Source organism: Bombina bombina, chromosome 6 (assembly GCF_027579735.1).
Source record: "Bombina bombina isolate aBomBom1 chromosome 6, aBomBom1.pri, whole genome shotgun sequence".
In the NCBI taxonomy this organism is placed as follows: Eukaryota; Metazoa; Chordata; class Amphibia; order Anura; family Bombinatoridae; genus Bombina; species Bombina bombina.
In genome coordinates, this window is record NC_069504.1 from 843,811,825 (window position 1) to 843,819,417 (window position 7,593).

The window sequence follows — 7,593 nt, forward strand, 5'->3', positions numbered from 1 at the left end:
TATATATATATATATATATATATATATATATATATATATATATATATATATATATATATATATATATATATATATATAAAGATTCAATAGTAAATAAGCACTCACTGGACTTTGGTCATCTGTGCAAACAAAAAGTATTTATTTGTGACGTTTCGGGACACTAAACTGTCCCTTCCTCTGACAAGCAACAATACAAAAATGGCAAACTTTTAAAGGTGAAGAGAACCCTTCACCTTTATATATATATATATATATATATATGTATTTACAATAAAAATAACATTTTTTCTGTGAATGAAGAATATTGGAATGTGAAATATGTAATATCAGCAGGTATATTTTTTGTTTCACTGCTGGTGCACGCTTGTAGTAGAGGTTTGTCATCATCTGACCTGCATTCAAGATATTTTTATGGCCGGTCAGATGATGACCAACCGCTACTACAGGTCAGATGAAGATGAACTGGTACTAGTGGGGGATAAAAAGAGCAGCCGCAGCGGGCAACAAGGGCAGCATGGAGCTGCTGTGTTTTACGAGATGTGCACTGTCGGCCAGGCTCAGACTGTCCCAGCGCTGCTCTTTGATGAGCAAGTCCTTCAAAATCTGCTTACGGTGGAGGATAGCTATTTACCCCAGTGCTCTTACTTTAAGTGTGTCCAGAAGGACATCCAGCCCTTCATGAGACAGATGGTGGCCACTTGGAGGTTGGTGGATTAAATACATTTGTATAAATGTGATGGAGGTTCCTCTTTATATCTGACAAGCCCCCTATATCCCTTGCCCCTCACTATATCTGACAAGCCCCCTATATCCCTTGTCCCTCACTATATCTGACAAGCCCCCTATATCCCTTGTCCCTCACTATATCTGACAAGCCCCCTATATCCCTTGTCCCTCACTATATCTGACAAGTGCCCTATATCCCTTGTCCCTCACTATATCTGACAAGCCCCCTATATCCCTTGTCCCTCACTATATCTGACAAGCCCCCAATATCCCTTGTCCCTCACTATATCTGACAAGCCCCCTATATCCCTTGTCCCTCACTATATCTTTCAAGCCCCCTATATCCCTTCTCCCTCACTATATCTGACAAGCCCCCTATATCCCTTGTCCCTCATTATAACTGACAAGCGTGCGCAGGCACCATTGACTTAGAGGGCGCGCTCCTCTGACAATTGCGCATGCTTTTTGCAGAAAGAAACTACTTCAAATAAAATTAACTAAAAGAATTTGATAGGTCACGGGGTGGGGTAAGAGAGCTTGTAAGTACAGCCCTTTAATCTGGGTGTTCCAGGGTTGTCGAGCTGCAGAGCAAAGAAATGGAATAAAAAGTTAAAAATATGTAAAAAGGATTCACTGTTCACTAATCATTTACTTGATACTGCACTATTACTGATAATGAGTGCTTTTTCATTGAGTGTACTGGTCCTTTAAGTAAATACAAAACACATAAACGGACCACACTCTCAGAGGCATATTTAAGAAATGTCTTGCGGACCTGATCCGACAGTGCGGATCAGGTCCGCAAGACATCGCTGAATGCGGATATCAATATGCTCTCCTCATTTAACATTGCACCAGCAGCTCACAAGAGCTGCTGGTGCAACGCTGCCCCCTGCATACTCGCGGCCAATGGGCCGCCAGCAGGGGGTGTCAATCAACCCGATCGTACTCGATCGCGTTGAATTGTTGCGATTCCTGTCCGCCTGCTCAGAGCAGGCAGACAGGGTTATGGAGCAGGGGTCTTTGTGACCGCTGCTTCATAACTGCTGTTTCTGGCGAGTCTGAAGACTCGCCAGAAACACGGGCCGTCAAGCTTTTTTCGGAGCTTGATAGATAGGCCGCTCAGACTGGACCCCACAACCCTGAATACTTATAGATCCCAGCAACCCAGGCAGTTGATCCATGAGCAGCCTGGGTGACAGGCCCAAAAGGAAACTTTTTGAAAAGGGAAAATTGATGGCACCACTTCTATTGTGTTAGGGTCTGATACCGTTCTGTTTTAGTTTAACTGGCCCTATAACACAGTAACAATGATTTAGAAGGTGCTGTGTATCAAATGTTTAACATTTACCAATATCTGTTACAGAAACTGAACAAAAAGGTTGATACTTATAAGCACTTATACGAGACCCAATAGAACATGCTATGACATATGTGCATGTGCGTCATAAGACAATAGTGTTAAAAAATGGGTTGGTTAAAACTAAAATGCTAGAAGTTGCTATACCTCAATTATATAAACCCGGATAAAATAATGGTATAATGGTTTAATAATAAGCAGCTTAGGTCTGGGAAAGGCTGATCCAAAAAAATTATTGCCCCAATAAAATATAAGGAAATTATGATCCACTGATATTAATCCAGTACTGACTATCAGTTATGTAAAATCATTATTGCCCACAAGTTAAGTAAATACATCTCTCAGAGTAGATATAACCACTTATTATATGCTGATGGTAGTTAGAATATAGGGTATTGTGGTTAAACAAATTATTCTATCACACAAAGTATCTCATTCAGCTATGTTATACACTATTATCATAGGTCTAAACAGATACAGTGATATTAATATATATTCAGTGTTCATACATAGATACACTGTTACCACCGATCTGAGAAGATACACTGATATTGATGTATAATCAGCGTTAATGTATAAAGGCTGTGACACACTGCAAGCGATGCAGCGTGAGGCGAAACAGCTGCTTCGCGTCGCATCACTTCTGAAGTTCAGATATTTCATCTCTGACCGCTCAGCTACGCGACCTGACGCAGCAGAGTGCTCAGAGATGAAAAGGCAGGACACACTGAGCGCTCACAGTCGCATCTACACGCTGCGCGCTGCTCCGCTTGCAGTGTCTTGCACAGCCTTAAAGGACCAGTCAACACAGTAGATTTACATAATCAACAAATGCAAGATAACAAGACAATGCAATAGCACTTAGTCTTAACTTCAAATGAGTAGTAGATTTTTTTTCTGATAATTTTAAAAGTTATGTCTTTTTCCACTCCCCCTGTGCCATGTGACAGCCATCAGCCAATCACAAATGCATACGCGTACCATGTGACAGCCATTCACAAATGCATACACACTTATTTTTGCACATGCTCAGTAGGAGCTGGTGACTCAAAAAGTTTAAATATAAAAAGACTGTGCACATTTAGTTAATGGAAGTAATTTGAAAAGTTGTTTAAAATGGCATGCTCTATCTGAATAACGAAAGTTTAATTTTGATTGAGTGTCCCTTTAAGTCTGAAGATACTGTTATGAGATTGAGGTTAACTGTAGGTCTGGTGATCGGATGTTATAAGCTGTGTTCACAGCGTAAATTACATAAAGAAGATCATGTTACAAAATAGGTATAATTTGGATATATTGTAATATCAACCACATTCCATGCTTGAATGCCACACGTTAGACACTGCAAAGGGAAACTTACAAAAATTATTAACACAGCACACAGAAAACCTGGCACTCACTAGCAAGCACACAGTAATATTTAAAGTGCCATAAAACATGTTGAGATCTGTGCATATCCTAAAAGGGCTAATTAAGTAAAAATAGTTTGCATAAAAAATTGTTTAAAAATTGCTGGCAAGTATTTTAAAATAATTTTCAAAAATAAGCAAAAATTCTGAAATAGCCATGCTGTCTGGAGCAGTCTACTCCACCCCCCTTATCAGTGTTTAGACATCGTATTTCAACTGAGTTCACAGCTTCTAGGCATGCTCCATCAGATAATCACTGTGCAATTTTGCATTCTACCAAAGCAACAATAGATATAGATACAGCCATAGCAGGAAATGAGTGGGGGGAGTTAGAGCTTTACAATTCAGAAACTAAAAAGAAAGGGTTAATGGTGAGGCACTGCAGTATAAATTTGCAGGTAAAGTAATTAAAGTACATATTATTATATTTTGTCTCTATCCCAACTTGTTTTATGTCCCTTTAAAAGCAAAAATGGGCGAGTAAGTTGTATTTGGTGCCAGTAAGTTTCCCTTTGAGCCTGTCACCAAGGCTGCTCAGGGGTTTAATAATTTTGAATTTCATGTCCCTTTTAAGTATGTTCTAAATTACATAACACAGCTTTATTTGCTACATAGTGGTTGCTTTAGATCAATGGACAAAATTAATTTAAAGGGACACTAAACCCAAAAAAATTTCTTTAATGATGCAGGTAGAGCATGCAGTTTTAAGCAACTTTCTAATTTACTCCTATTATCAATTTTTCTTCATTCTCTTGCTATCTTTATTTAAAAAGCAGGAATATAAAGCTTAAGAGCAGGGCCATTTTTGGTTTAGAACCTGGGTTACGCTTGCTTATTGGTTTGCTAAATGTAGCCACCAATAAGCAAGCACTATCCAGGGTGCTGAACCTAAAATGGGCCAGCTCCTCAGCTTTAAATTCCTGCTTTTTAAATAAAGAAGAATAAAGCAAGAGAACGAATGGGATAAGAAATGTAGCTAGCTCAGGCAAATAATTTGCAGCATATTTAACACAGTAAAAGGGGCATTGCACTCCTTTATATTTATTTTATTTGAAATAGCTGTTTTTCACCTGTAAGGATATATTGAAAAGCTATGTAAACAGGAGAAATTAGCACTAATTTTTTAATCTCCCATTGGGGAGTAGGTTAGAGAGAAATTTTTGTATCTGACATAGCTGCGCTGGTTGTGTTTATCAAACTCCCCAGCCATAATTAGAATTTCAATACCTTATTATTAGCCTGTGTTTTTATAAAAAGAAAACACTAGCAGGTCTGCTTTACCTGAAGGCTCAGCACATTTTTTATAAGCATATCCTTGAGAAAAACAGGTGATTGCTTTAATGAGCAACACCAGCTATTGCAAACTCAAAAATAAGCATAAAGGAACAATGTCCCATCCATTTAATAATGTGCAGGAGACATAACAAGACATCTGCAACACATTAAGCGGATAACACATTTTATAGTCTAGTGTCTCTTTAAGTTACCTAATTTGCTTTTTGGTCTTTGAAGTCAGTGTCAGACAAACAATTTTAAAGCAAAAACAAGGTTTTCATAAAACAAAAGGAATTAAAGTAAATAAACAATGCATCTTGCAATGTTTTCATTATTTTATGGGGATTAAATTAGTTTAAAAAGTCCTTTATAACTGACTTTTTAATCACATATCTGAGCACACAGGAGGAAGCCGGAGTAACCAGCTGAATGTGTAGGTGTCTGCAAATGTATAAGTCACTGCCATCCTCATGCGGTTATTCTTTTTCATTTCTTGATATAACTTTTACTTTGTTTTGTGGTAAATGACAGACAAGAAAATGACAGAGATGGAAAGAAAAGAATGACAGAGCAATACAGTGCTATGAGTCAGCCTGAAGGGGTGACAGGATGAAAGGCAGAAAAAGAGGGGCATCATTATATTCAAGGCAAAATGTAATTAGAAAATTGTTGTGCCGTGTTCCAGTAGATTAACATACCAGTAGAATCTGAATGTTATTAGAATAGATTAACACCTTGTTTGCTTCAATTGCTTTTCAATGTTCAAGCTCCACCCACCAATATGCTTATTCGATGAGTCAATCTGGACTTGAGTGTGGAGACAACAGGGCTTGCCACTGTCATTATGTTAACAAAATCTCCATTGTTTGTCATCAGCAGAATAGATAAAGTAAAATGCAAATAAGGGAGATATATGTGTCAGGGTTAGACTTTTGAAACCAGTCATGTGCTCTTTCAGTTTTCAAGGCTGTAAAATCCCAAATTTTCAGACTAGAATTAGAGAAAAGGGTGACAAAATAAATAAAGTATGCTACAAAGTTACTAATTTTTTACCATGAATAATAAATCATTTTATATAACAATTTCAAAGGGGCTGATTTATGAATATGCTGTCGACATTTATCATTGCACAAGCATTTCTAGTGAAATTATTGTGCAATGCCGCCCCCTGCACATTCGCGGCCAATCAGCTACTAGCAGGGGGTGTCAATCATCCCGATCGGATACGATCGGGATGATTGCTGTCTGCCACCTCAGAGGTGCCGTACGAGTTAAGGAACAGCGGTCTTAGGACTGCTGCATCTTAACTCTTGTTTCTGGCAAGCCTTAAGTCTTGCGCAGAAACAGCAGCATACGCTGCATAGTAAATCAGCCCCCAGGTTTTTTCCTGTATTGAAGTTTAGCCTAATGTTAAAGGGACATAACATTGCAATAAGAATATGGTCTAATGCATTTGTGCATTTTCATATTGCACTGTTGCCTGCCTGTACCTATATGTGTAACCCCTGCAAATTAAACACATAGGGGTCGATCACAATCTATAGATTGAGGATTTTTTCTGCTATTTTTTTTTTTGGCAGAACAGACCACTTTTCAATTTAATGCAATACCAATAGTCTGTTTATGGCCATTTTTTGGTATTTACTTTTTCGACTCCTCGTTAAAAGCCCTACTTTTACTATGGGGACAAAAAGTTCCCGCCAATCACAATCCATTTTTAAGAGACTTTTCAACCCCTTTTTGAGACCAGTTTTGACTTTTCAAATTCAACACCTCAAGGTACTTGATAAACCCGCAGAATGGCAGTTTGGACATCTTAGCAATTATTCAAAGACTAGTGGGAAACAGCAGGGCCGGATTGGCCTACCAGGATATCTGGAGATTTCCCGGTGGGCTGCAGCAGCTGGGGCTGGAAAGCTACAATTTAAAGGGGTGATTAATGGGTGCAATTGGGTTGTAGGGCGCCTATATAACAACAATCTGGCATTTTATTTAATGCAAAGTTTAATAATTTAATTCTGAAAAAATTATTGGGGAAGCAGTATCCCAATAATCCCCTTTGAGAAAAATGGGGCATGTGCACTCTACCGACTGACAGAATATAGGGATACTCTTCATATTTTTCCAAGGCTGCTTTTTATTCCCAGTCTGGCCCTGGTACACAGCCTGTTTTCTTGCACATGTGCAAGAAACTCTAAAATGGCCACAGGAGATATTGTAGACGGGTATTAACAGACATGATATTGATTCATTAAAGCTGTATTCATCATTGTTCTATAGGCCGTATTAAAGAGCCATAATACCCAAATGTTTAAACACTTGAAAGTGATGCAGCATAGCTGTAAAAAGCTGACTAGAAAATATCTCCTGAACATCTCTATGTAAAAAAGAAAGATATTTTACCTCAAAAGTTCCTCAGTAGCCACCTCCCATTGTAAAGGATTTATAAGCAGCATTTTAGTGTGTCTGTCCTGGGACATCTGAAGGGATGAGCATTGTGCACTCTCATATTATTTCACCAATCAGGTAAAGGAAGCTTACTATGAAATCTCATGAGAGTTAAGTCAAATCTCATGAGATCACAGTAAGAGTTCATGACCTCAGCACTGCTGATGCTGATTGGCTGCTGTTCATTTCTTCATTTTTTTTTTATTTTTTTACCTGCAGCTGGGAGCAGCTGAGTATAACTTTTTATACAGAACTTACTCTGCTGAGCTGAGGAAATTGTGAGGTAAAATATCTTCCTTTTTTACATAGAGGTGCTCAGGTGATATTTTCCTGTCAGCTTTTTACAGTTATACTGCATCAGTTTCAAGTGATTTA